Below are 26175 nucleotides of genomic sequence, written 5' to 3'. Positions count from 1 at the left end.
CCCCTACTTCCCACCCCCCCCCCCACCTCGGGAGAATGTGCTGCTAGCCAGCATTTAGCAGTTTCAGTTAGCTTACCTTCCCTCATCCTTCCTTAAACCAGTTCCCGTAAATCATTAAATCCTTTGTTCTTTGGATATTGAGCCTGTATCAAGTTAACTTGGGCCATACTCACCATCTCTCACATCACTAAGCCAAGTTCTCCATCCAGACTGGAGCTGATGCTATCTCTGTCTTAAGAGCCTGTGGTCTGATCAGAAGTAGACCAAGCTTCATTTATTCCTATCCTGTGGGGGAATCATTTATACAAAGAAAGTTATTATCTCAAGGGGTTTAGTCCCTATCCATTTACCATCTTGGTCCAGAATTTACCAAGCTTGAATAGCCTCCATAGCCAGCTCTGGGGGTATTCTGTTAACTGTTTCCAACTGCTTCCAATGTGGGGGAGGAGGAGAATAACTCTATTTGCTCCTGCCCCTCCCCTTCAGTTAAGCTTGCCTGTTTCTCCTCTGATCTGGGACCTGAAGAAACCATTGCTATTCTGACCCAAATCCAACATTGGTCCCAGCTGTGGGGATAGACGTTACAACCATTAGACTACTTGTGTCTCTTCCTTGTTGTTTGTATCCTATCATGCCCTAATCACTTTTGAAATCAGATTTATCTCTGGTATTTCTAATAACAGAATGGTCAAGTCTGGCAGAGGTCTTGTCATGGTTTGAGTAATTTTCATTCTAAATTGTTACACAAGGGGCAAGGGAAAGGTCTTTCTTCATAGGGTTGAACCAGAATATCTCAAGTCCTTTCTTAATCCCATAATTGCACATAACTTTGTTAACATGAACACTTTTGACAAGAAGATTGGTTGTCTCAGACCATCTCTGAGTAGAGAAAACTAATTTTCTCAACCTGGGGATTTTGGATATGGAGTGTTCCAGAATCTACAGAAAGAACTGGTTCTACCTAGAAGCCCATATTCCTCTTTCCCTAGCTATCTCTCTAATGTCTGAAGATATAAATTATCTTATTTTTCTTATTCCTTCTAGTTTCTCTTGGTGCCATCTTCTATTCCTCCTCCTCCCCCTTTTTTAAAAAAATATATCATCTTAAATCACTTAGTACCTCAACCTCTGCCTATGGATAATTCTTCTAACTACAATGACAGTGAATATAGTTTTTGGGAGTTACAAATATTTTTTCATATAGGAATATAAACAATTTGACCTTACTGAAGCCCTTAAAAATTCCCCCCACACACACTTTCTTGTTTACCTTTTCATGTTTCTCTTGAATTTTGTATTTGGACATCAAATTTTCTGTTTAGTTCTGGTCTTTTCTTTACAAATACTTGGAAATCTTCTATTTTGTTAAATACCCAAACTTTCCCCTCGAAGTATACAGTCAGTTTTGATGGGTAGGTGATCCTTGGTTGTAGATGCAATTCTCTTGCCTTTCTGAATATTGTATTCCAAGTCTTGAGGTCCTTTAATGTGGAGTCTGACAGATCCTGTGTAATCATGATTGGTTTTCCTTGATATCTAAATTGTCTCTGTCTGACTTCTTGTAATATTTTCTCCTTAACTTGGAAGCTCTTGAATCTGGCAATTACATTCCTCGGTGTTGTCTTTTGATGATTTAATGTAGAGGGTGATCTATGGGCTCTTTCAATGCTTATTTTCCTCTCTTATTCAAGAACAACAGGGTATTTTTCCAGGATAATTTCTTGTAGTATAATGTCAAAATTTCTCTTTCTGGGTTTTCAGGTAGACCAATGATTCTCAAATTGTCTCTTCTAGACCGGTTTTCCTGGTCAGTCATTTTCTCAGTGAGATATTTCATGTTTATTTCTATTTTGTCAGACTTTTGGAGAAAAAAATTGGAAAATGAGGACATGTCCTTCAATTGGAGAAGTACTGAACAAATTGTGGTATCTGATGGTGATGGAATACTATTGTGCTAAAAGGAATAATGAACTGGAAGAATTCCATGTGAACTGGAACAACCTCCAGGAATTGATTCAGAGTGAAAAGAGCAGAACCAGGAGAATATTATACACAGAAATGGATACACTGTGGCATAATTGAATGCAGTGATCCAGGACAATTCTGAGGGACTTATAAGAATGCTATCCTCATTCAGAGGAAGAACTGTGGGAGTAGAACTATAGAAGAAAAACAACTGCTTGATCACATGGGTTGATGGGGATATGACTAGGGATATAGACTCTAAACCAGTGATTCCCAAAGTTGGGGCTACCACCCTCTGGTGGGTGCTCCAGTGATGGCCACAGATGCATTTATCTTTCCTATTAATTGCTATTAAAATGAAAAAAAATAATTTCCAGGGGGGCAAGCAATATTTTTTCTGGAAAGGGGTGATAGGCCAAAAAAGTTTTGGAACCACTGCTCTAAATGATCACCCTAGTGCAAACATCAATAATATGGAAATAGGTCTTGATCAATTACACATGTGAAACCCAGTGGAATTGTATGTTGGCTACAGGAAGGGGTGAGGTGAGGGGAGGGACAGAACATGAATCTTGTAACCATGGAAAAATATTCTAAATTAATTAAAGAAAAATGTCTAAAATCTAATGTCTGGAGAATGGATCTAGGGGACCTAGCCAAGACTTCTAGTATGGGCTGGAATCCAGATGAGTTCTGGCCAGCCTCCTCTTTCTCCTTGTCTTGAACATTTTCATTAAGATACCATGTTATCCTATAAGTCCAAATATAAGCCCACTCCAAAATGGGAATTAGCCTTACCAAATGAAGGGAGTTTCTCCAAGAAGAAAATTGCATAACTATATATGAATGTACAACATTATTTTATGGGTTGAGAAAAAAATGAGGTTATTAAAATACTTTATTAAGCGTAGTAGAAGAAAATGCAGGTCATAATGCCATTAATGCCAGGTTCATCAGTGGATATGGTGAAGATAAAGACAAGAGGTGGGTAGCCCCCGGGGTAGAGCAGTCTACCAGCTGTCCATGTCTAGTATAAGACAGTGATCATCAGGGTTGTTTCTCTGTCCTTTTCTGCTGCCTACCGATAGTTAAGTGGCTCAATGTACAGAACATGGGGCCTGGAAGATCTGTTTGGATCTGGCCTTAGACACTTATTGATTGTGTGATCCTGGGCAAGTCACTTAACCCCTCTCTGCCTCATAATAATAGCACCTACCTTTCAGGTAGAATTGTAAGGACTAAATGAAGTTGTATATACACATATATATTTTAATTTTTTTTAAAACCTTACCTTCTGTCTTAGAATCAATACTGTATATTTGTTCCAAGGCAGAAGAGTGGTAAGGGCTAGGCAATGGAGGTTAAGTGACTTGAGCAGGATTACACAGCTATGAAGTGTCTGAGGCCAGATTTGAACCTAAGACCTCCCATCTCTAGGTCTGGCTCTCAATCCACTGAGCCACCCAGCTGCCCCTGAAGTAATATTTTTAAAACATATCATAGCATCTGATACATCTGTCAACTTGGAATCTAGAAACCTAAGTCTGACATTGTCACAGGAGAGTTTCTCTGAGGGAGTACTTGGTGGTCCCCTTTAGGTGGGGCTAGCAGACCCAATTCAGATGTTAAGTGCCCTTTTGTCCTGGTAGTTTCTCCCATTGTATCAAAGTCTTTTCCCAGGTAGCCCAGCCCTTGGCTGGATCTCTTCCTTTTGTCTCCCTTGTAAAGCATTAGCCTCTCCCTGATAATCCTGTCTTATACTTATCATTTCTTTGTAGCCATTGTAAAGCCAATCAATCATACTCTCCTGACCCCAGTTCCCCAGGAGGTATATACGTTCCCCAAATTCTATGGTACTTTGGAGGATAATCTTGCCTGGTTATCCTCTCAGGGATAGTGTGGCCAGAGTGCCAGGGTCTTCGACTATGTGTGGTTTGGGGTGTTTGACCCTGTGTGGAGGCCTAAATATTAAACACTATCCCTCTCCTGATTAAAGACTTGGGTTTTTCTGACTATTAAATAGTTCTGTATGTTTTCAAGTTAACACATCCTTTGCACTTAGTGCTTGTTTCCTTCATTCTTTCTTCTTTCCCTGCCTTAGATCTAAGAGTTTACCTGCTGGACAGAGGTTTCAGTTGCATGTAGTCTGGGACTGGTCAATAAAAGGAAGGGAAAGCTTCTTTGTTGCCTGAAGTATAAGGGAACCAATTAAAGGGGATTGGTATCAGAAGTTCATTGAGTTCCTATTGCCTTCTAGAAGTGCTTTCCTGAAATAATAGAAGTGGTTGCATGGTGACTGTCAGAGTAGAGAAAAGTAGCATTTTATGTTCTTCTTAACTTTAGATATTGAATTCTTTAATTTTTACTAACAAAATTATTTTCTTTCCATTTTATGTTCTACAAAATCACTAGTTTTCACCCCTGAGCCTGACTTACTGGACTGACATAGGCTAGATCTAGAATGTTAAGATTTAAAAATAAAGATGTGTTCATTTTTAATCTCTCCTTCTTCCTTCCCCTTTATTGTTTTCTCTCTGCAGGCTGAACTCAGGTTTTTGTAGGGCCAAAATTATGAGGAAATATAGCTTATCTTTGAGCAAATATGGTCATTTCTCTATAGAATTTGATTCTCAATCCAATCCCACCTTTTAGGAGCTGATCATCTGATTTTCACCAATAGAGCAACATTGTTGCAAATAGCCAATCTCTAGCTATGTTGGACAATGTGAGAAGCTCAGGGGAAAGATTTGGTAACATTACCAAGCCCTGAGAGAAGTCCTTTGCCAGGGAGAAAGAAGCAGCTTTACTTAGTTTAACACCAGATACCAAAATGGAGGACGAGAGAGAAACACTGTTTCAGACTCCAACCTCTAGCTCAGAGAGCATCATAACAATAGAAAAAGGGATACATTTCTGCCTAAACCCCGAGGCTAAGAGTTTCAAGCCTAGAAACAATGTAGCGAGTGTGATTTCAAAGCGGCCAGCAAGAGGAAAATTTGAAAAAATGGAGGACACTTTGAAATTGAGGCTCACAGAGGCAGGCTTACCCATGAATACCTACAGCTTAGAAAATACCACACACACAGGGCTGAGACCTCAAGTCCTGGTGAGAGGGAGGGAAAATACATCTAATCCGTTCCCTGGAACCATGAATGGAGACTTACAATGCCCTAGAGTGGAGGGACAAACTGAAAAAATTCAAACTGTTGTCCATTTTGTACTCTAGGCACTGAAAACAAACAGCCAGGGGAGGGGCAGAATTAGATATCAAAGAGGAACTGCACATGGAGGCAGACATTTTACAGGAAGTGAATTTATCATTAGACTGCAGTATATCTCTTAATAGAGAGGCATTAAATTCTGAAACCATTACTGCCCTGCCACTGAGAGAAGAGGAACAAATACTACTTTTACATAACAATAACAATAAAGAACCATTGATCACAATTCAAATCAATGATGAATATATAAATGGGATAATTGACACGGGAGCAGATATAAGTTGTTTAAAGAATCTCCCTAGAGATTTTGAAATGCTTGGATCAGTCATAGTACAAGGAGCATCAGACATACCCCAAACAGCACCAAAATTTCAGCCAAAAATGGTGAAGTTGGGACCTATAGAATTCGATCATCAATTCTTGTTATTACCATCTTGTCCAAACAATCTCATAGGCAGAGATATCTTATATAAATTACCACAACAATTTATTGCGAGCCAAATGGGGAAATATATTTGCATCTTCCTAAAAGGTCATTGAAACATCATCCCAACCTGTGCTTAGATAGGATAGCAGAAGATCACACAATCTTCATACTGGATCAAGACAACATCTATAAAATTCCATATACACTACCCACAGGGGTCTGGGCTGGTAGTTCGTCAGATGTGGGTAGGATCCTATCTGCTAAGCCAGTTAAGATAAAGGTGAAAGGAGGATTGTCAGCACCTAGGATTCCTCAATTTAAATTAAGCAAAGAGGCAGTGGCAGGAATAAGACCGATAATTCAAAGCTTATTAGATCAAGGCATACTAGTACACGGATTTTCAGAATTTAATACTCCTACCTTACCAATAAAAAAGGCAAAGTTAGATGCTAATGGTAACACCCGGTGGAGAATGGTACAAGATCTTAGGGCAATAAATTCATATATGGAACAAATCCATGCAGTTATTCCAAGTTCATCACAAATAATTGCAGGAATTACACCAAACTTGAAATGGTTGTTATTTGTTTCTAAATAACACATGGTACACCGTCATTGATCTTTCCAATGCATACTTTAGTATCCCAATCCACAAGGAAAGCCAAAGATTATTTGCTTTCACCTGGGAAAACAAGACATTATTATGGTCGCGTTTGCCCCAGGGATTCATAAATAGTGGGAGTATCTTCTGTCAAATATTGCAAAAAGATCTTGAATTCATATCATTCATGGCCAGCAAATTGGTGCATTATGTAGATGACATCCTGCTAATGTCACCAACTGGGGATATCTGTCAAAGAGATAGCATTTATCTCATAGAAGAACTGTATAGGAGAGGACACAAAATATCCAGAAATAAAGTCCAGTGGATCAAAGATAAAATTGAGTTTTTAGGTTTCACATTGCAAGGTGGAACTAGGAGCATATCCAGAAAGAGAATCAAAGATATACAAAGACTCAGCTTACCTAAGACCAAAAAGCAATTAAGAGCAATAATTGGCATGACCAGTTTCTGTAGACAGTGGATTCCTGGGTTTTCTCTAATATCAAAGCCTTTAACAGAGTTAACAAGGAAAGACATCAAAGAACCACTGAAGCTGACAAAGGAACACAAGCATGCCATTTAGAAGCTAAAGAGAGCAATTCTATCTTCTCCTGCATTAGGCATTCCAGACCACAACAAAATTTTTCATCTGTTTATCCATGAGGATAAAGGAATTGCCTGTGCAGTGCTCACACAATACTTAGGAAGCAGCTTGCGACAAATTGCATACTAATGTTCAACACTCGATCCAGTCATCCAAGGAATGGTTTCTTGTTTAAAGATTATTTCTACTGCGGCTCTGATGGTTAGGAAAAGTTCTAAACTAGTCCTGGGAGCTAAGATTGTATTCCCAGCACCAACTTGAAACCACACTGAGGAATGTAAATCTGCAAGCTTTTACATCGCAACGTCTCTCCCAGTACCAGCAATTTTATTAACAAATGAGAATTTGACTTTCCATAAATGTAAAACCATTAACCCAGCAACTCTTATCCCTGAATTACCACTAGAAGGGGATAGCCTTCACAGTTGTAGTGATACACTTGAAATAGTGCAAAAGGCTAGAGAAGATCTATCTGATATTCCCATGGAAGGAGCCGACCTTACACTTTTCTGTGATGGCTCGAGTTACCAACATAATGGGCAAAGAGTTTCAGGAGCAGCAGTCACTACCCAAAATGAAACCCTATGGTATGCAGCACTTGGGCCAAATAGCTCAAGGAACAGAAATCTTTGCATTAACACAAGCTCTCCAAATTGCCAAAAACCAGGCTGTGAACATTTTTACAGATTCGAGATATGCATTTTCGGTTGTTCATGCATCTGGAGAAATTTGGAAAAAAAGAGGGTTCATAACTTCAAATGGGAAAGCAATAACCTATGGGAAACTGATAAGTGGATTGTTAGAGGCCATACAGTTACCATCAAAGTTATCTGTCATTCATTGCCGAGCACATCAAAAGTTGGGACCAGTACAGTTAGGCAATTACAGAGCAGACATCAGTGCAAAGTTTGCAGCTAGATTTGGACCAAAAGCTATATTTCACTTAGCCTTAGTGGATAAAGATGAATTACTACAAGCTTACTCACAAAAGGAAGTGGAATATTGGCAGAAAAATCTTGGAGCCAATCTAGTGAATGGAGTATGGATGTCCATCTCTGGAAAACCATTTTTGCCAAAATTACTGCACCATACTGCTTGCGCAGCAATTCACAGAAAAGGCCATTATGGAGTTTTAGGAATTGTGGATATAATTCGCAAAAGCTGGATCGCTATAGGCATGACAACAGAAGCCAAACGGGTGTGTGACAGTTATATAGTGTGCCAACAGTATAACAAGGCTATAATTAAGACCAAAGCCTATGAAGGAAAACCACTAGCATTCACACCATTTGAATGCTTGCAAATAGATTATGTCACAATACCAAGATTTCAAAAATATAGGTATATACTCGTGATAGTGGACAAGCTGATAAAATATCCAGAGGCATTCCCAGCCAAGAAAAATGATACAGCTTTTGTAGCAAAGATGCTACTGAGGGAGATAATTCCAAGATTCTCTATTCCAGCAGTCATATCATCTGACTCTGGTAGTCACTTTGTAAATGCTATTCTAAAGCAAAGCTATCAGGTGCTAGGAATTAAGAGACATCTATGTTCTATCTATCAACCTCAGTCATCAGGAGCTGTGGAATGAACTAATCAATCTTTGAAATCAATGATTGGGAAGCTGTGTACAGAAAGTCATCTTAAATGGCCAGATGTCTTACCTATGGTGCTTTTCTATGTAAAAAGTCAGCCCAATAGTCAAACACACTTGTCACCGTTTGAACTATTGTATGGTCAGCAACCGTGGCTAGGAAAAGCTCCATGAGACAGTAATTACCTATCACATCTAGGAATTGAGTGCAAAATCTATGAGTATGTCACCTTATTGAGAGATTAGATGAATTGCAAAAGTTATCCTTAATACAGCAAAGAGTTCCACTTGACTTTAGCTTACATGATTATCAACCTGGAGATAAAGTCTATATCAGAAATTTCACAAGAAGATCAGTGTTAGAACCAAAATGGTATGGACCACATAAAATAATCTTAGTTACACCTACCTCTGTAAAAAATCAAGGGAAAAGAGGTGTGGTATCACTATACGCACTTAAAGACCTCAGGGAAGCCAAGACCTCACCCAAACATTCAGCCTCAAATGCAAGAAACAGAATCTCTTCAAAACATTCAACCTCAAACACAAGAAACAGAATCTGACATAGAGATAGAACATCAAAGCAAAAGATCACACTTAAAAACAAAGCCTCAAATAGGAAAACACCAAGAAACAGATCAATATCAAGAACACGACACTCAAATCATTGATTTAGATCACACAAATGTCTCATTCACTCATAAAGATCAACAATTAAACCTATCAGAGATCAGCAGTGGTGAAGAAGAAGAAACTGATTATTAGACTAAGCATTACATATTATATCAAAGACAAGTGCAAACACAAAATCTCATAAAAAGAAATTGTGTGGTAACACAAAATTTAACATGACATCACACAGTCACACATTGGTTCCTGATCCAGGGATTCTTCAATCAAGTCGACAACTGACAAGATGGGAATCCAGCAAAGGAGAAGAGAGATGAGATCCAGAAGATTCCAGAGTTCCAGAGACATCAGGACATCAGGATCAGTGCAAAGACAACAGGAGACATTGCACTTCAGACTGTACGAGGACCTGAACTGTGACAACACCTGTGATTTGGACATCATCACTGGGAGAATCACAAGGAGAGAAGATCAGCAAATGAAGATTAGGTTTAAATAGGTGCAAGGTTTTCACATTCAGACACTAATCACAAGGGAAATGCACAAACTAGAATGCATGCAACAGAACATAAGCTGATTGACAGAGAGATTCGGAAGAAGAAGGTGAGTATAAACCCAAACAGTAAATGTTAGGTCATGAGTCCAACACATAGTCACAATAAAGTCACATCACATGGACATAATGTAAATAAATGTATATAGTTGAAAATAAACTACAGTGGCCCAAATGAGCAAGAGAAATAAGATTCCTTGCAAGGTCTAAAAGTACTAATTTCATAGGAACATCACATGAAAACCTTGTACATATGTAATATATTTTTTTTAATTTTCTTTTAAACCCTTGTACTTCGGTGTATTGTCTCATAGGTGGAAGATTGGTAAGGGTGGGCAATGGGGGTCAAGTGACTTGCCCAGGGTCACACAGCTGGGAAGTGGCTGAGGCTGGGTTTGAACCTAGGACCTTCTGTCTCTAGGCCTGACTCTCACTCCACTGAGCTACCCAGCTGCCCCCATATGTAATATTTTTACTAACATGTATAGCATAAGTACTAACCCGTAGGGAAAGAGTAGATGCAGGGAAGTTCAATTCTAGCTAGCATAGGGTCAGTGTAAAATAGTTATAAATGTTCAAATAGAATTGTTAAAAGAATGTTAGACAAACATTGTATAGTGTAGTTTAGTTAGGGATGAAACTAATTGACTAACACATTAACTATAGTGTAAGAATTACTGACAAACTAATCTTCCTAACCGTAGATTTGGGAATAGAAAATATTAGAATTTATTGTGAATTAGGAATGTTATTTGAAGTTAGTGTTAGAAATATAAACAAAGTTATTGCAAAGTTTCATTAATTTAAAGAAACAACATAGATAATTATTCTTAAATGTTCTGATAATGTTTACATGTTATACTTATGTTCAAATGATGTGTTTATGAAAATGTTGCATTCAAATCCCACACTTTCCCAGAAAAAGCTATCCTAACCCCCTTTTCATTAGCTCTAGGCTAGATAGATAGATAAGGCATTAGATTAGATAGGATTTATTATTTTGGGGAAACGTAGTTAACGGGATAGAAACATATACTTAAGAATAGTATAGAGTAGAGATCATCCACGGACAAGATCAGCTGGAAATTTACAGGTTGAAATTTCCAAAAACAAAACGGCATTCATGTCATATTGAAACTCTGGGAGCTGAGAGTCCCACTGTTGATTGACAGGTGAAGACCATTGGACCTCAGAATGTTCCCAGAGGCCATGTGGACAGGGGAGAAAGCGGTTGGCCAGGGGGGTATAAATACCCTGGCAACCCCTGACAAGGGGTTCTTTTCCCTTTCCTTTGGACCTGGGATCTGTAGACCCTGGTCTATTGGGATCTGAGGCTTGCTTGGCTCAACCTTGCAAGAACTCTTGTCTGAATCTCATTGACATTTGCCAACCTGTATCCAGACCGTGAATCCTCTTATTCTTCTGTCCCCTAGATATTTAGGTATCCAAACCATCCTTAGGTATCCCAGGGCCTGGGAGGGATCCAGGAAGTGGGCAAGAGAAGAAGAAGAGGGTGGAAAAGGGGTGGATACTGAAGGCTGTAAAGGTATAACATCTAGCAGGAAGAAAAAGCTAAAAGACATCAAACAACAGCTTGCTTGCTCTGGTTTGGCTGTGGCCAGGATGAGCCAGAGGAGCTAATAACAAGCCAGAATCACTCACCTGCCTACAGTCCTGAAGGATTAATATTATCAAAGATTAGTTTAGGGTTTCCTATTCCTCTTTCCATTTCCTAAACATTCCTTCCTTGCCAAATATAGATAAAACTCTTCAAGTACCTTCCTGTAGTGGTTGTTTCATCACTTCTCTGGGAAGGGAGCAACGCAGTCAGATAAACATGTCCAAGGCTAATAGAGCCCAATATCCACCATTAATCAACCCCAGGTGGGACCTGAAAGGGATACCCATCCACTGACCTGAAGGATTCTGCCTGGGCACTGTTATAAAGGAGGGAGGTGTTACAACATCTAGCTAGGTGGCAAGACTCAGGTGATCTTGCACTAGCCACATATTTAACTACCACTACCATCACCCAATTAAGAGTGGTAGTATCCGGTTTACCCTCTCTTATATTTATAACACTAGCCCTTGGGCTGGATCTTTCCCTTTTGTGTCTATTATAAAGCAATCAGCCTCGCCCTGACAATCCTGTCTAGAACTGCTCATTTCTTTGTAGCCTTTGTTCCCTAGAAGATATATTAAGTTCCCCAGGTTTCATGTTTCATCAGAGCTATCATCTCTGGTTGTGATTCCTCCAAGGGATACTGCCCCCAGAGTCCCAGGGTATAGACCCTGTAAAAGTTTTTGGTGCAGGGCTCTGGACACAGCTGAACATTGGACCTATCCCTTTCCTGATTGAAGACTTGGTTTTTCTGAGTATTTAATAGTTCTGTGTTTTTTCCAAGTTAACAAGACTATGCTAAAAGATTAAATGTTAATTGAATCCTGTCTTTTTTCTGTTTATTTACTATTTATTTTAAAATATTAAATAAGTATTATTCACTTATTTATTTCATGTGACTCTACAGGTATTTTATATACTCTAAGAGGGCAAGGACCAGGTACATTACTTCTTCATATTGATCCACCCAGGGTTTCAATTAATTTTTTTTTGTTAGATTTCACCAAATAATATTCCCCAAAGAAGGAGGGAGTATTTGAGGTGAAATGGTTGGCCCTCCCCAAAGTCCCAGCTTTCTGCTATGCTGTGGTTGTTGATATTTAGTAATTACTTATTAATTTACGTACTGATTCTTTATTTCTGACAAAAGGACTTTGAGGAATGAATCTGGTCTTTTCTTCAGTGGTCATGTAGTAGAATGGAAAGAACACTGGATTTGGTGTCATAAGAAGCCTGGGTTTAAAAGGACTCTGACACTTACTTTGTAATTGGAAATCTTTTACCTTTGAACTACATTACCCAGGAGCCCACTGACTTGCTGTCGTTATGTGCTGACGTAGACAGGAGATAAATTGTGGGGAGCTGGGTGTCGAGGCCTCTTTCCTTCTGATGAGGGCAGTTGTGAATGTGAGACTTTTGAACAGGTAGATTAGCTTGGGCATGTGGTTTTATTTTGTTACCTTTTTATTCCTTTACTTCTAGTGATTATTAATAAATCTTATATAATATTTGAAGTTACTGCAAATTAATTAAAATTTTTACATTACTAGCTCCTATGGCAAGTTACACAGTCTATGAAAGCCTTTATTATGCTGGATCAGGAGCAACTGATCAGGGCTTTATCCCTAACTGTTGAAATTCACTGGTTGGGGTGATGGTGGAGAGTGAACATTTTCTGCCCAGAGCAGTCCTATGCCAAGTCTTGGGTGATTCACCTTTTATTTAAAAAACCAAAACTCCCCAAGTTTCTCCTATTGAAGCTTCTTTTCTATAATATCTAAGTTTCTTCATGTTGATATGATTTCTTATTTTCTTAGTTTTACCCTTTTTAGTCATAAGTCACATATTTATAGATTTACTGAGCTACCTAGGATGCCTCTTGTTAAGTTTCCAAAAAAGGCAGTCTATAACTTTGGTAGTCTTGCAAGCATGTTTTTTACATTCATATTTCTCTAGTTAAAAGTTTATATAGTCCAAAGTTAGGGAAATGGGAGTCTGTGCACACATGAGAGCTTTAGGACAGATTAAACCCCAACAAAATACAAAACATGAATTTCTTGGTCAAATCACAAGCCTGGACATCTCGTTTCTTAGGGTATTTATTTAACATAAAAACAACCACCCTTGAAGAGATATGGGGATATTCTATATTTCTCTGGCTATCACAGATCTACAACTCTCTGGAAAATAACCTTATGTATCTCTCCCCAGTCATTCAAACACTGTCATCCCAGCTCCTACCAAAAAACTCACTTATTGAATTTAATAATCTTGGAGAGGAGAATCTGTTTTTGTCCCTTAAAATAGATAGTTCTTTATAAACAAGCATGATTGGTATACAGGGCATGTAGTGTGCAAATATTTTCACCAGGGTACTCCCACAAACCTAACAATTTATTGTGTCTATTTCTTCCCAATGACAAAGGCTGAATGTAGCTCTACAAAACACCCCTTCACCCATACTGTGTCAGTACTCTCATTGTGGAGGGTGACAAACTATAACGTTTGTTGTGGAGATACAGTACTTAAAACAGTTAATCAGATTAGACTTCATTCTTCTAGACCAGAGGTTCTCAAACTTTTTTGGCCTACTGCCCCCTTTCCAAAAAAAAATTACAAAAAAAATATTACCCTGGAAAGTAATTTAAAACATTTTTTAATAGCAATTAATAGGAAAGATAAATACACCTGTGGCCCTCACTATTCCCCTGGATCGCTGCAGCACCCACCAGGGGGTGATAGTGCCCACTTTGGGAATCACTGTTCTAGACCTTCTTGAAGCATTTGATACCATTGACCAATGATGTAAATTCTCTTCAACCAATATGGAATCACTCAAGCAAGGCCTGAAGCTCTTTTTTTAACCTATTGCTTCTGATTGCTATAGTTAGGAAGGAGTGGCTTTTTCAATTCTCCTGCTGTGCCTTTCCCCTCTCCTCAGGTTTCTCTTCCCATGGTCAGTTATCTGCCATCTACTGTCGTTTTCTCCCCTTCTAACTCTATAGTAGTTGCAGTTTGATCATTTAAATGAGAGCCTCCTCACTCACAGTGATTCACTTTTTATTTAAAAAATCAAATTGCCCACATTTCTCCTGCTGGTCCTTTTTCACTAATCTCTGTCTTTTCATATTGGTATGATTTTTCATTTTCTTAGTTTTACTCTCTTTACTCATAAAACACATGCATGGAGATTTACTGAGTTGCCTAGGATTCCTCCTGTTAGTTTTCCCAAAAGGTGGTCTATCCCTTTGATAGCCTAGAAAGTGTGTTTCTCAACTCATATTTCTCTAGTTTTTTAATTATTAAAAGATCTTTCTTAACTCTTTATAATATTAAACTGCTCCCATACAAACAAGACATCACGCCACACTATCAACAAAGAGATTCAGGTCTGCAAATCTCCATCATGGAGCATTTTCTCTCAAAAACTGTCCAAAACTCTATCTGAAAGTTATGTTTTGTCATACATATATTTTAACAGTTTACATTAAAACAAAGTTCTGTTCTCAGTCATATTAGATGCTAAACTGTTTACTCACAACAGAGGATATATCTTTTATCTTTTGATAGTAAATACAACTCTTTTGCTTTACACAAAAACACTTTCTATATTCTTTTCATCATTAACTGTTTCTCATGAAAAAGACAGTGTGTCATACATAGTTAATTAAATTAATTTAGGATACACATTGTTGTAGGCTCATGTCTGCATTCATAGACTCATAGGCTGTCAGGGTAGTTAGAGATGGTAGGTATTGATCATCTGTTGTCAAAGCAACATTTTGTTCATGAAGGAAGTTGAGTGTTAGAGAGAAGTGATCTGTCAAGACACATGGCTAGAAATGGCAGGACTCGAACTCAGAACTTCTGTTGCAAGTGTGGTTACCTTTCTACTACATTATGAAACTTTCTATTCCTATTCCAGGATTTAAAGATATTTACGTAGAAAAGATTCTTTCATTTGTTTTGTTATAGTTAGCAGAAATGCCAGTTTGGTGGAAGAAATATAGAACAAAGTTTCTATCAATCAGTCAAACATTTATTAAGTGCCTACTTTATGCCAAGCTCTCTGCTAAGCTTTCAGGATACAAAGAGAGATAAAAGACAGTTTTTGCTCTCAAGGAGTTCATGAGAGAAATGACATGCAAAAAGCTATGTATACACAAGCTAAATTTAGGATTAACTGGAAATATTTAATAGTTTTCTGTGTATTTATATAGTACATATAGCTCTTATATAAATCTAAATGTACAGGATGCAGGGGTGGGTATATGTATATGCATATATATACATATATATGTATGTATGTATCCTGTCTAGTTTGTGTGCATCTATGCATCCTGCCTAGTTTATAATTCTTAATTGTCAGGATCCCTCCTCAGGAGAGACTTCTCTAGAGGTAAGCAACTGTGGCCCAAGGTTTTGGAAATTCTCTTTAGCAAGCTGGCAGTATGGTGATTGGCCCAACATGCCTCATGAAGGATGCTCAATGCGCCTTCTACAGAAATAATCTTCTGACTCTTCTCCAGGGAAACACATCCAGCCAATCCTTCTTGTTCTCAAATGTTCTACCTTCCCTGTGAGGACTACCTAGACCTAATTTCTCCCATTCCTGTCTTCACATAACATTATTTATTTGTTCTGGCATTTTGGTCCTGTATTAAATCTGATTTAGTGATTTTTTTTTTCTAACTGTTGTTTTATATTGAGCACTAGGAATGTGGAATGAGCTTGAATAGTCAGAGAATGCTTTGTCAAGGAGATGGGACTTGAGTTGGGCCCTGAAGGTTGGGTAGGATATAGGTAAATGCAAGGGAGAAAGAAGGGTGCATGATAGGTGATCTGAAATACATACACCAAGTGAAAGGCAGACATCAATATGGCATGGTACAATAGGAAGTAAGAAGACATTTACATGTGGCAGAGATTTCATGGTAGGTGATGAGGAAAGATGGATGAGGACACATTGAGAACAACTTGACTATCAGGGCTAAGAAATCATTGAAATGGAATTCAAAAGTAACATTAGAGCAAGAAAGGGAGCTAAGGGATCACTTATTCTCCCCTCTTTATTTTTTAGCTAGGGGAATGGTCAAGAGAGCCAGAAGTGATTGGCCTGAGATCAATATTTGGATGTGAAATGATAGAAAGTTGGAAGGAAATGTAGGTTCTTGAAAGGGAAAAAAGAGGAAAATTATAAAATGGGTGTTTTAGGAAGACTGAGCTTTCACTTGGGCAAGAAGACCAAGACATCCCAGGGGGTACTTCTCACCCCAAGAGGGGAAGATATGGGGCTGGTAGAGGTTGTAGGAAGAGGAAGAGAGAAAAGGACTTCCCTTCTCTTAGCATAACTGTACCTTCAGCTGGACTATCTCTCCCAGGGCTCATGGGCACTACTTCCCTCACCCTTCAACTAAATTATCCAAAGGAACTGGAATTTTTGTAGGAAGATGAGACTGATAATAGTGGACGAAGGAATGGAAGTAATGGGGAGAGACTGGGAAAAGAGAAACTAGCTGAGACACTTGTAGTAATGCAATTCTGCCTCTCTGGAACCAACCACTTCTCTGTCCACCCTAGAGATCATATACTGGGGGAACTTTCACGATAACGTCCTGCTCTCAAACTAGATGACTGCTTTTTCCAGACTTCTATTTCAGGAAACCCTCAGCCATACTTCAATATACTCTCTCCCTAAGATGTTCCTCTCTTGTCCATATTCTCCATAGCTTTTCTATGGTAAGCTTACCCTTTCTTCCTTAGTCCCTCTAGTTTTGGTACCACAAAGCAACTGCCATTGTTCTTAAGAGTGTTCCAGCTCTCTAATCACTATTCTTTCCACTCAAAATGACCTTCCCCAGTCACCTCTCTCCTTTGTGTGTTATCTCCCCCTTTTAGTATATAAACTCCTTAAAGATAAGGAGTATCTTTGCTTTTCTTCAGACTTAGTACAGAGAATAGTACAAAGTTTAATTTCTTAACTGATGTTAAATTAATTTTTAAAAAATTAGCAGTGTTTATTTTCTCTCTCTAGCTTTTCCTCTCTCACTGGAAAAAAATAGAAAAAAGAAAAACCTTATAACAAAAGTGCTTAGTGGAGCAAAACAAGTTTTCACATTGACCATGTTCAACCATATGTGATTTTTTCTGTTCTTTTAATCCATTACCTCTCTGCCAGGAAGTAGACAGCACTCATCATTGATCATGGTTGGTCATTGTATTGATCAGAGTTCTTAAGTCTTTCTAAGTGGTTCATTTTTATAATGGTTGTTGTTGGGGCAGGTTTCTTTCTAGATAAATTGTTCTCCTTTCTAGATAAATTGTTCTCTCTTCTCTGCATCACTTCACCCTGTTTCAGTTCATACAAATCTACCAGGTTTCTCTGAAACTGTGCACCTCATCATTTCTTATGACACAATAGTATTCTATTATCTTCATATGGTCAAATGGTCAGCCATTTCCCAATTGATGCATATACAACCTTATTTTCTAGTTCTTTGTCACCACAAAATTAGGTGCTATAAATAGATTTGGCTGTATAGGGCCTTTTCCTTTTTCTTTGATTTCTTTGGGATATAGGCCATGTGGTTTCTCTAGGTCAAAGATTATGTCTAGTTTAGTTTAGTAACTTCTTGGTAAGAGTTTTAAATTACTTTCCAGAATGGCTGTACCAATATCCACATCTCTGCCAACAGCACATTAATATACCTCTTTTCTCATAGCCCCTCCAATATTTGTCACTATCATTTTCAAAAGGGTAATAGTTGACTAATAAATGCATTTTCATTCATTTATTTTAAGTGATGAAGGCCTGGGATAGCAAAGCAATGAATTCTTCAAGGGATCCCATGGCTTAACAAAGCCTTGACGCCAATGGAAACTTGAGAGTAGAACTTGGGGTAGATAGCCAAATTCTTAATTTTAATCCTATTGAAGTCTTTTAAAAGACCCCTTAACTTCCTTTCACGGCAGAATCTAAGGCTAATATATTTAAGTTGACATCTGTGTAACCCAGAAAGCTTAGGATTTGGCCAATGATACCCTGGTGCCTGTGGACATTAGGTAATCCTGGGAGTGGAAGATTTAATGTTTATAATAGTAAAAAATGGTTTCAGTATTGACTAATCCATACTTTAACCCATGTGGGGAAATGCACTTCAGGATTATGGGTTCCACTCTTCCTTCTTGGTAATCCTTTGTGCCATGGGTCACATGGATCTCTCTTCCAGTACATCGTCAAGGCTATTTCTGGGAGTCTCCCTGGATATCCATCTTTGAATAATTTGAGGGAGCTAACCTGGCCAGGTGCTCACTCATTCACCAGTTACTCTTCCTTATCTCTGGCTTATTCTTTTTGACTCTCTTAAAAAAAAAAAGCCTCTCCCAGCTTTAAAGAGGTTGGCTTGGCAAAGTCTAACAAGTGGCAGCTGGTATCTATCTCCAATCCCAGAGGGTTCTTTTTCTGAAAGGACAAACTGGTGCTTAATACAGAACCAGAGCAATGTAGCTACTTCTCCAGGTATTGCGACATTTGAAGAGGAACAAGGCAACCTTTAGTTGACCTTTGTCTAAGATTTTACAATGAGTCTGACACTTGCCCTGGCTGGGCTTCCAGATCTGCCTTCTCCCAAGGATCAGTCCTTTCTTCTTTTTGGCACATAGCCCCTGTAGTTAGGCAACAGCACTATTTCCTGAAATTTGCCCAATATGTCCCACCAGGGACTTAAGGAACTCCATTGCAATAAGACCTTTAGACTTAGTTGAGCTAGGGCTTAGAGATCTGAGCTAAAGGTAATGTCTACCATTTAGCCAACAATAGTTTAACATAGGTCAAAGATTTAGAGCTGGAAGAACTTGAGACATTATCTAGTCCAGGAGTTCTTCACCATTTTTGTGTCATGGAACTCCCCTTTGGGGGCAGCTAGGGTGGCACAGTGGATGGTGTCAAGCCTGAAATCTTCCTGAGTTCAAATCTGGCCTTAGACACTTACTATGTGACTCTGGACAAGTCACTTAACCCTGTTTGCCTTGGTTCCTCATCTTTAAAATGAGCTGGAGAAGGAAATGTCAAATTACTCCAGGATCTTTGCCAAGAAAACCCCAAATGGGGTCATGGAGACTTGGACATGAATAAAATTACTGAACAACAATGATAAGAATTATTCCTGATTGTAAATATAAACCTTTATTTTTTGTGTTTGGGAGTATTGTATTTGAAGATTTTATCTCTTCTTTATAGGTATGGTATAGCTTTGTATTATTCTGGAAATATTTCCTTGATATTTGAACTCTTTCTTTTTAACTACTTTTTCCTCTTTGACCTGGAAGCTATGCATTTTGGTGCCACCAATCTTGGGTATTTTCAATTTTGGCTGTCCTTCAGGTGATTGGTGTATTATTTCTGTTTTTACTTTGCCCTGTGGTTCTAATAGTTCTGGATATTTTTCTTAAATGATTTTTTAAAATTAAATTAAAATTTCCCCCAAATTACATGTGAAAACAATTCCTCACATTTTTCAAAGAATATTGAGTCTCAAATTCTCTCCTTTCCTCTCTTCTCTCAAATCTCCCACCCCTGTTGAGATGGTAAACAATCTTATATATATTTTATATGTGCAATCATGTGAAACATTTTTTCATATTAATCCTTTTGTGGAAGAATAAAACAAAAATAAATAAAATGTTGTATATATCAAATAAAAAATTAAGAAAGTGGAAAAGCTTGCTTTTGTCTAGATTCAGATTCTATCAGTTCTTTTTCTCTGAAAGAAGATGGCAATTTTTTATCATGAATCCTTTGAGATAGTTTTGGATTGTTATATTGCTGAGAATAGCTATTATTCACAGTTGTTCATTGTAAAGGATTCCTGTCATTGTACGATGTTCTTCTGGTTCTGCTTATTTCACTTTGCTTCAGTTTGTGTAAGTCTTTTTAGGTTTTTCTGAGCTCCTATAGCTTGTCATTTCTTACAGCTTAATAGTATTTCATTACAATCATATAGTATAACTTACTCAGTCATTTCTCAATTGATGGATATTTCCTCATTTTCCAATTCTTTGCCACCATAAAAAGAGCTGTTTTAAGTATTTTTGTACATATAGAGCTTTCCTCTTTTTTTCTTCTTTTATCATTTTGGAATACAAACATAGTAATGGTATTGCTAGGTCAAAGAGTATACTCTGTTTTATAGTCCTTTAGGCATAGGTCCAAATTGCTTTACAGAATGACTGGATCAGTTGATAACTCCCCCAACTCTGCATTTGTGCCTCAACTTTCTCACATCTCTTCCAAGTTTTATTTTCCTTTTCTGTCATAATAACCAATTTGATAGGTATGGAGTGGTACCTCAGAGTTATTTTAATTTGCATTTCTTTAATAGTGATTTAGAGTACTTTTTGTATGACTATAGAGAGATTTAATTACTTTGAGAACTGCCTGTTCATATGTTTTAATCATTTATCATTTGGGGAATGACTTGTATTCTTATCTATTCGACTAATTTCTCTATGTATTGGACTTGTGTATTATTCTCCATCCTATTTATCCCTGTTTAGTTTCTGACTTCCATTTCTCCCAATTTGCCTTCATCTCTATCAGCCCCACCTCCTTCCCCACCTACTTTCCTGCAGAGTAAAGGAGTTCTCTATAACAAATTGAGTGTGTATGTTCTTCCCTCATTGAACAAATTCCCATGAGAATAAGGCTCACATGTGTTTTCCCTTTCTCATCTTCCCCTCCACTCTAAAAGCTCTTTCCTACCTCTTTTATGTGTGATAATTTACCCCATTCTATTTTTCCCTTCCCCTCCTCCAAATGCATTTCTTCATGCCTTAATTGTATTTTTAAAAATATCCCATCATATTCAACTCACACCTTTACCCTCTTTCTATGTATACTCCTTCTAACTGACCTAAAAATGATGAAGTTCTTTGAAGTTATAAGAATCATCTCCCCATGTAGGGATGTATATAGTTTAGCCTTATTGAATGCCTTTTGATTTCTCTTTGTTATTTACCTTTTTATACTTCTCTTCAGTCTTGTATTTGAAAGCTAAATTTTCCATTCAGCTCAGGTCTTTTAATCAGGAATGTTTGAAAGTCCTGTTTCACAGAATACCCATCCTCGCCGCCCCCCCAAGGGATTATGCTCAGTTTTGCTGGGTAAGGGGATCACTGGCTAAAGTCCTAGTTCCTTTGCCCTCTGAACCTTTTAATGTAGAAACTGCTAAGTCTTGTGTTATCCTGACTGTGGCTCCACAATATTTGAATTATTTCTTTTGGGCTGCTTACAACATTTTCTCCTTTGACCTGGGAGTTCTGGAATTTGACTATAATATTCCCAGGAGTTATCCTTTTGGGATATCTTCCAGAGGTGATTGGTGGTTTCTTTCAATTTCTGTTTTGCCCTTTGGCTCTAAAGCTGTTTTCTTTGATGATTTATCCTTAAAAGATTTCTTGAAATACTATGTATAAAGCTTTTTAAAAATTTTTGTCAAGGTTTTAAGGGAGTTTGATGATTCTTAAAATATCTCTCCTTAGCCTGTTTTTCAGATTGTTTTTGGTAGTAGGTACTTTATGTAGTTTCCCATTTTTTTCAGGCTTTTGATTTTGTTCTAATAATTCTTATTATCTCATAGAATCATTGAGTTCTATTTGCTCTCTTCTATTTTTCAGGGAGTTCACTATTAGGGTAAGGTTTTTTACCATTTGTTTTAGCTATATATTCTTCCAATTTTTCCCCTTAAGAGCTCTAATTTAATTTAATGATTTTTGGTGGGGCAGGAGCTTCATTTCTTCTAGCTTCTCCCAACTTCTTAGAGTTCTTGTGGGATAGTTATTCTTTTCTCTAAGGTTCCACTTGTACTTGTTATGAAGTTTTTCTCCTCTTCTGGGATAACCACTTTGCTCCTATGTCTATAATACAGGTATCCCTTATACATTGCAACTTCCCCCATTGTGGTTCAGCATAAGAAATTAAGTGGGTTTTTTGGGGGGGAGTTTTGTGGAAACTGCAGATGACACATGAAAGCCAGCAGACAACTCAAAAAAAAGTTTAAAAACTTAGAAAGGCATAAAATATATGTGTAATATTGTATATAAACATAGTTTATCTTTTAATGCCATAGATATGCATAATTCCTTTTTAAAAGTTTAAGTGAGAAGTTAAAGTTTGTGAAAAGAATGAGAAAGCCAGCAAAATTTGATGCAGATTTTTTGAGATTTCAAGGGGCATCCTTACACTAGGTCCCTAATCCCTTCACTGTAGAACGGATACCTGTATATCTTCATTTTATTCAGCCCTTTCTTCTTTTTTGCTCTTATCTCCAGACTCTTTCTGGATTTGGACTTTGATGCTAGAGCCAAAATTTGTCTCTTCCAGCACTACATGGTTCTGTTTTCTCTGTAGCCAAGATTGTGCTGCCAGCAGGAACCAGGACCTACCCTCTGTTGCAACTCCTGGCTTTTGCTTCCTCTTTGTGGGTCCCAAAGTGAGTGTTGGTTTTGGCCCTGCTCTGCCTACCCTTTGCACAATTGACACTTGTGATTTGGTTCCATTCACTGCTATGGCTTCGAGAGGTCTTAGTCAGGTAATAGATACTGCACTGGTCTCAAGTTGCCAATGTGACCACCTCCCATGTGCTCCTGGTTGATTTGTTTCTTTCTGACTCCAAGTGTTACAGAAACCGGATCACTCTGCCATAACTTCCTGGCCAAGTTACCTGTGGGGGCTAGCTCTGTTTCCTGATGCTGTTCCTAATAGATCAGGGTTAAGATTTTGCTGTTTTTAGGCACTCATAGTTCCTTGAGGGCTTTCTCTTCATATCTTTCTCTCACTCAGTGCTTAGCTTTAGTTTCTGGCCATTCGGCTTTCCTATAGGCTTTAGGCTATTTACTAAAGCTTGCAGTGGCTTCTCATTTCTCTCTTGTAGCCTCTCTCAGGGCTTTAAGACTTCTGACCATCTTCCTGTATAGACTGGATAGAAGAATTGGTTGCTTTTTCTTTTTGGTCTTCCTGATTATTGGTTTTTCTAATGATCTTCTAAGACATTAACTGGAGCATTTGTAGGAAAAGTGAGTTCCTCTAAGATGTTTCATGTCAACATTCTAACTAAAAATCCTTTTAGATAATTTCCTGCTAATCTTTGGTCTCCTGAATTTTTCTGAATTAACTCCTTTATCAATTTTTCTCAAAACATGCAGGAGACTATAAGAGAGTATATTGTTTTTTTGGAAGAAAAGGGGAACAGGGCAAATAAAAGCACCCAGATTCTCTGGGGTAGACATAGAGTCTCACTGGAAATGTCTTTGAAGGCCTTTCAGTATGAGGTGGTTTTTTTTCCACTTATTTTTCCCTGCTTTTTCTAAAACTAGTTGTATCAAGGTGTCTTGGTTTACTTAGGAAATGCATTTTTAGTGGATGGCTGGTCTTACTCAAATCCTTTCTATGACACATACTAGCTGAGTGATTTTAACAAAAAACAAAACAAAACAAAACAAAAAAACCCTGCAGGACAGCAGCTTATCTGTACTGGAAGCCCAGTGGGTTTTCCCTTTACCAGTAAAATCTCAGATATACACCCAATAAAATTGGATATTACATGTATATAAACCAACACCCCTGGCTTTACATGGAGTGCCCTGTTCAACTGCATTTTAGCTTAGGTACCTCGATTCATGACCTCAGAGCTTAAGCTCAGAGGCAATGAAGCACTCCTAGAAAATCTTTCGGTTTGGGGTGATTCATTAGTCACTATATACTTCAGGTCTCCATCTGATGCATTCTTTTACTAGAGCATATCAATCTAATAGCAAAAACACTGAATTTAGACATGAAGTAATGAAAATAACAATGAAGGAAATTAAGTAGTAAAAGCATTCTCAGCAGCCATAGGCAAATCAATGCAGTCTCCTGTAAGTCCAGAGAAGAATAGGATTATTAGATCATAGATGTAGAATTGGGAAGGGACCTAAGAGTCATTTAGACCAGCCCCCTCATCTTAAAGATGAAGAAAATGAGGCTCAGAGGTGAAGTGACTCTCCTATGGTAACACAACTTGTGAGTAGCAGAGGCAGAATTTGAAGTTCAATCTTTCTGCTTTTGAGTTCAGTATTCTATCCAAAACAATTCCTCTTTAACACCCCCTAGCTCCCTAGCATGACAAGAGGAAATAGTCCCTTCCAGATTCATAGCCTGAGTGGTAAATGCTTAGGATGCCAGCTTGCATTGTGGCCCATAGTATTTGTGGAAGTATCTTGAAGAATCCTCAAGAAGGCTGTAGAACAGACCAGATCTTAGAGTGAGCTAAAGTGACTGCTGTTATAGGTAATTAGGTAATTTATAATTGATAGGTAGGCATATGTAGTGAGTAGAAAAAACAGATCAGCTTGGCTGACTGATAACATTCTAAGCCCAGAATGAAAAAGGGTTTTGGTTCAGAGAGACTGAGTTGTTGACAGTTTTCCTGCTTGGGAGGAGAGGTAAAAAGCTGAGAGCTGCTGTACAGCTAGCCTTTGGATTATGTGGGATTTCTATAGAGGAGGTGGATCTGCAATCAAGGTAAAGAGGAAGATCTAGTTAGGATCTCTCCTGTAGTTGGTGAACAGCTCCAGGAAGTCCCATGCTCCCTAGCCTGTGTGGATTATCTTGCCGAGACAACAGAAGTGTTCTCGAGTCTAAACATCACCTGAAAATCATCAAGGGTCTTTGTGTGAGAATTCCAAAGCCCTGTCCAACTCAGCTGAGCCAGTTGCTGGCTGTCTGTTAGGTTAGCTTAGGACAAGCCAACCCAACTGCCACTATTCTCTGGCAATTAGTTCCCTTAGAGGTTAGACATCCTTCTCCCTCCAATTCCCATCTTACCAAACCAATACACTTAACTTTGTTTAACTTCCTTGTTATTCTTCTCTAAAACCAACAAGGGACCCACTTGTGTTAATAGGAATCCCTGGTTTGTCAAAGGAGGCAGTTGGTGGTGGGGGAGGGGGCGCAATTGTCATTCCCAATTCTATTACCACTCATTCCTAGCTGTATCCTGTGTTTGTGGGAGTTGGTGTGATTCCCCATTTGTATTTGTGTCAGGCAGTTATCCCTCTTCACCCCAATCATTCCCCATTCATCTCTTTCACTCTCTACTACCCCCTGTATTATTATTTACCTATTTCAAATGGCACCCCAGTGATTTGGTTGAGGAGGAAGTTACTTCTTGGGTGGTCAGAGTATACTGGAAGCAGAATTGACTTGAAAATTCTATTGAACTCTCCAGTGGTTGGTTGAGACCCAAAAATTCTAAAACAATTGGGACAGACTTCTCCCTTCACTGAGTGATTGAGAAAACCTCTGCTGAGTTCTCAAACTACTACTGAGCATTTAAAAACCTCAGAGAAAGGGTTTTTAACCATTTTTTTTTTGCTGTTTGGTGTTTTTTCCCTCCTGTGTCTTGGTTTTATTGTTAATATTGTTAAAGTCTTATTGTATACATTGTATATTTGTTCGTATCTTGTTGTATACATTGTTTATTAGCCAATACATTGTGGCTTATAGCAATAACACCATTGTACTAGCACCCAGTCTGTTTGATGTAGAGATATTGACCAGAGTAATCTTGGAAGATATAATTGATTGCTTTATGTACTATCTGTGGCAAGTAATTTTGTGTGTTCCTTATTTGCTGTTTTCATGTGTTCCCAAGTATCTTAGAGTGGTTATAGAGCACAACCTATATGGAAAACCACAGTATTGGATACAGTGACACACATGCCTGTTGTGTTGTTGTGTACTTATATAGTATATAGAATAAGATGGGTATTTTACTGTATGAATTACATGGTTAAAGTGGCAATTGATTGGTTTTGTAAAGATTCAGAGGTGAAATTAATGTTGAGGTTGTTACAAATACAGACACAGAATATGGAATTATATATGCAAAAACAGCATGACTTTGGATGAGCATAG

The sequence above is a fragment of the Gracilinanus agilis genome, chromosome 2 (genome assembly GCF_016433145.1).
Source record: "Gracilinanus agilis isolate LMUSP501 chromosome 2, AgileGrace, whole genome shotgun sequence".
Classification (NCBI taxonomy): Eukaryota; Metazoa; Chordata; class Mammalia; order Didelphimorphia; family Didelphidae; genus Gracilinanus; species Gracilinanus agilis.
Note: the sequence above shows the minus strand (reverse complement) of the source record.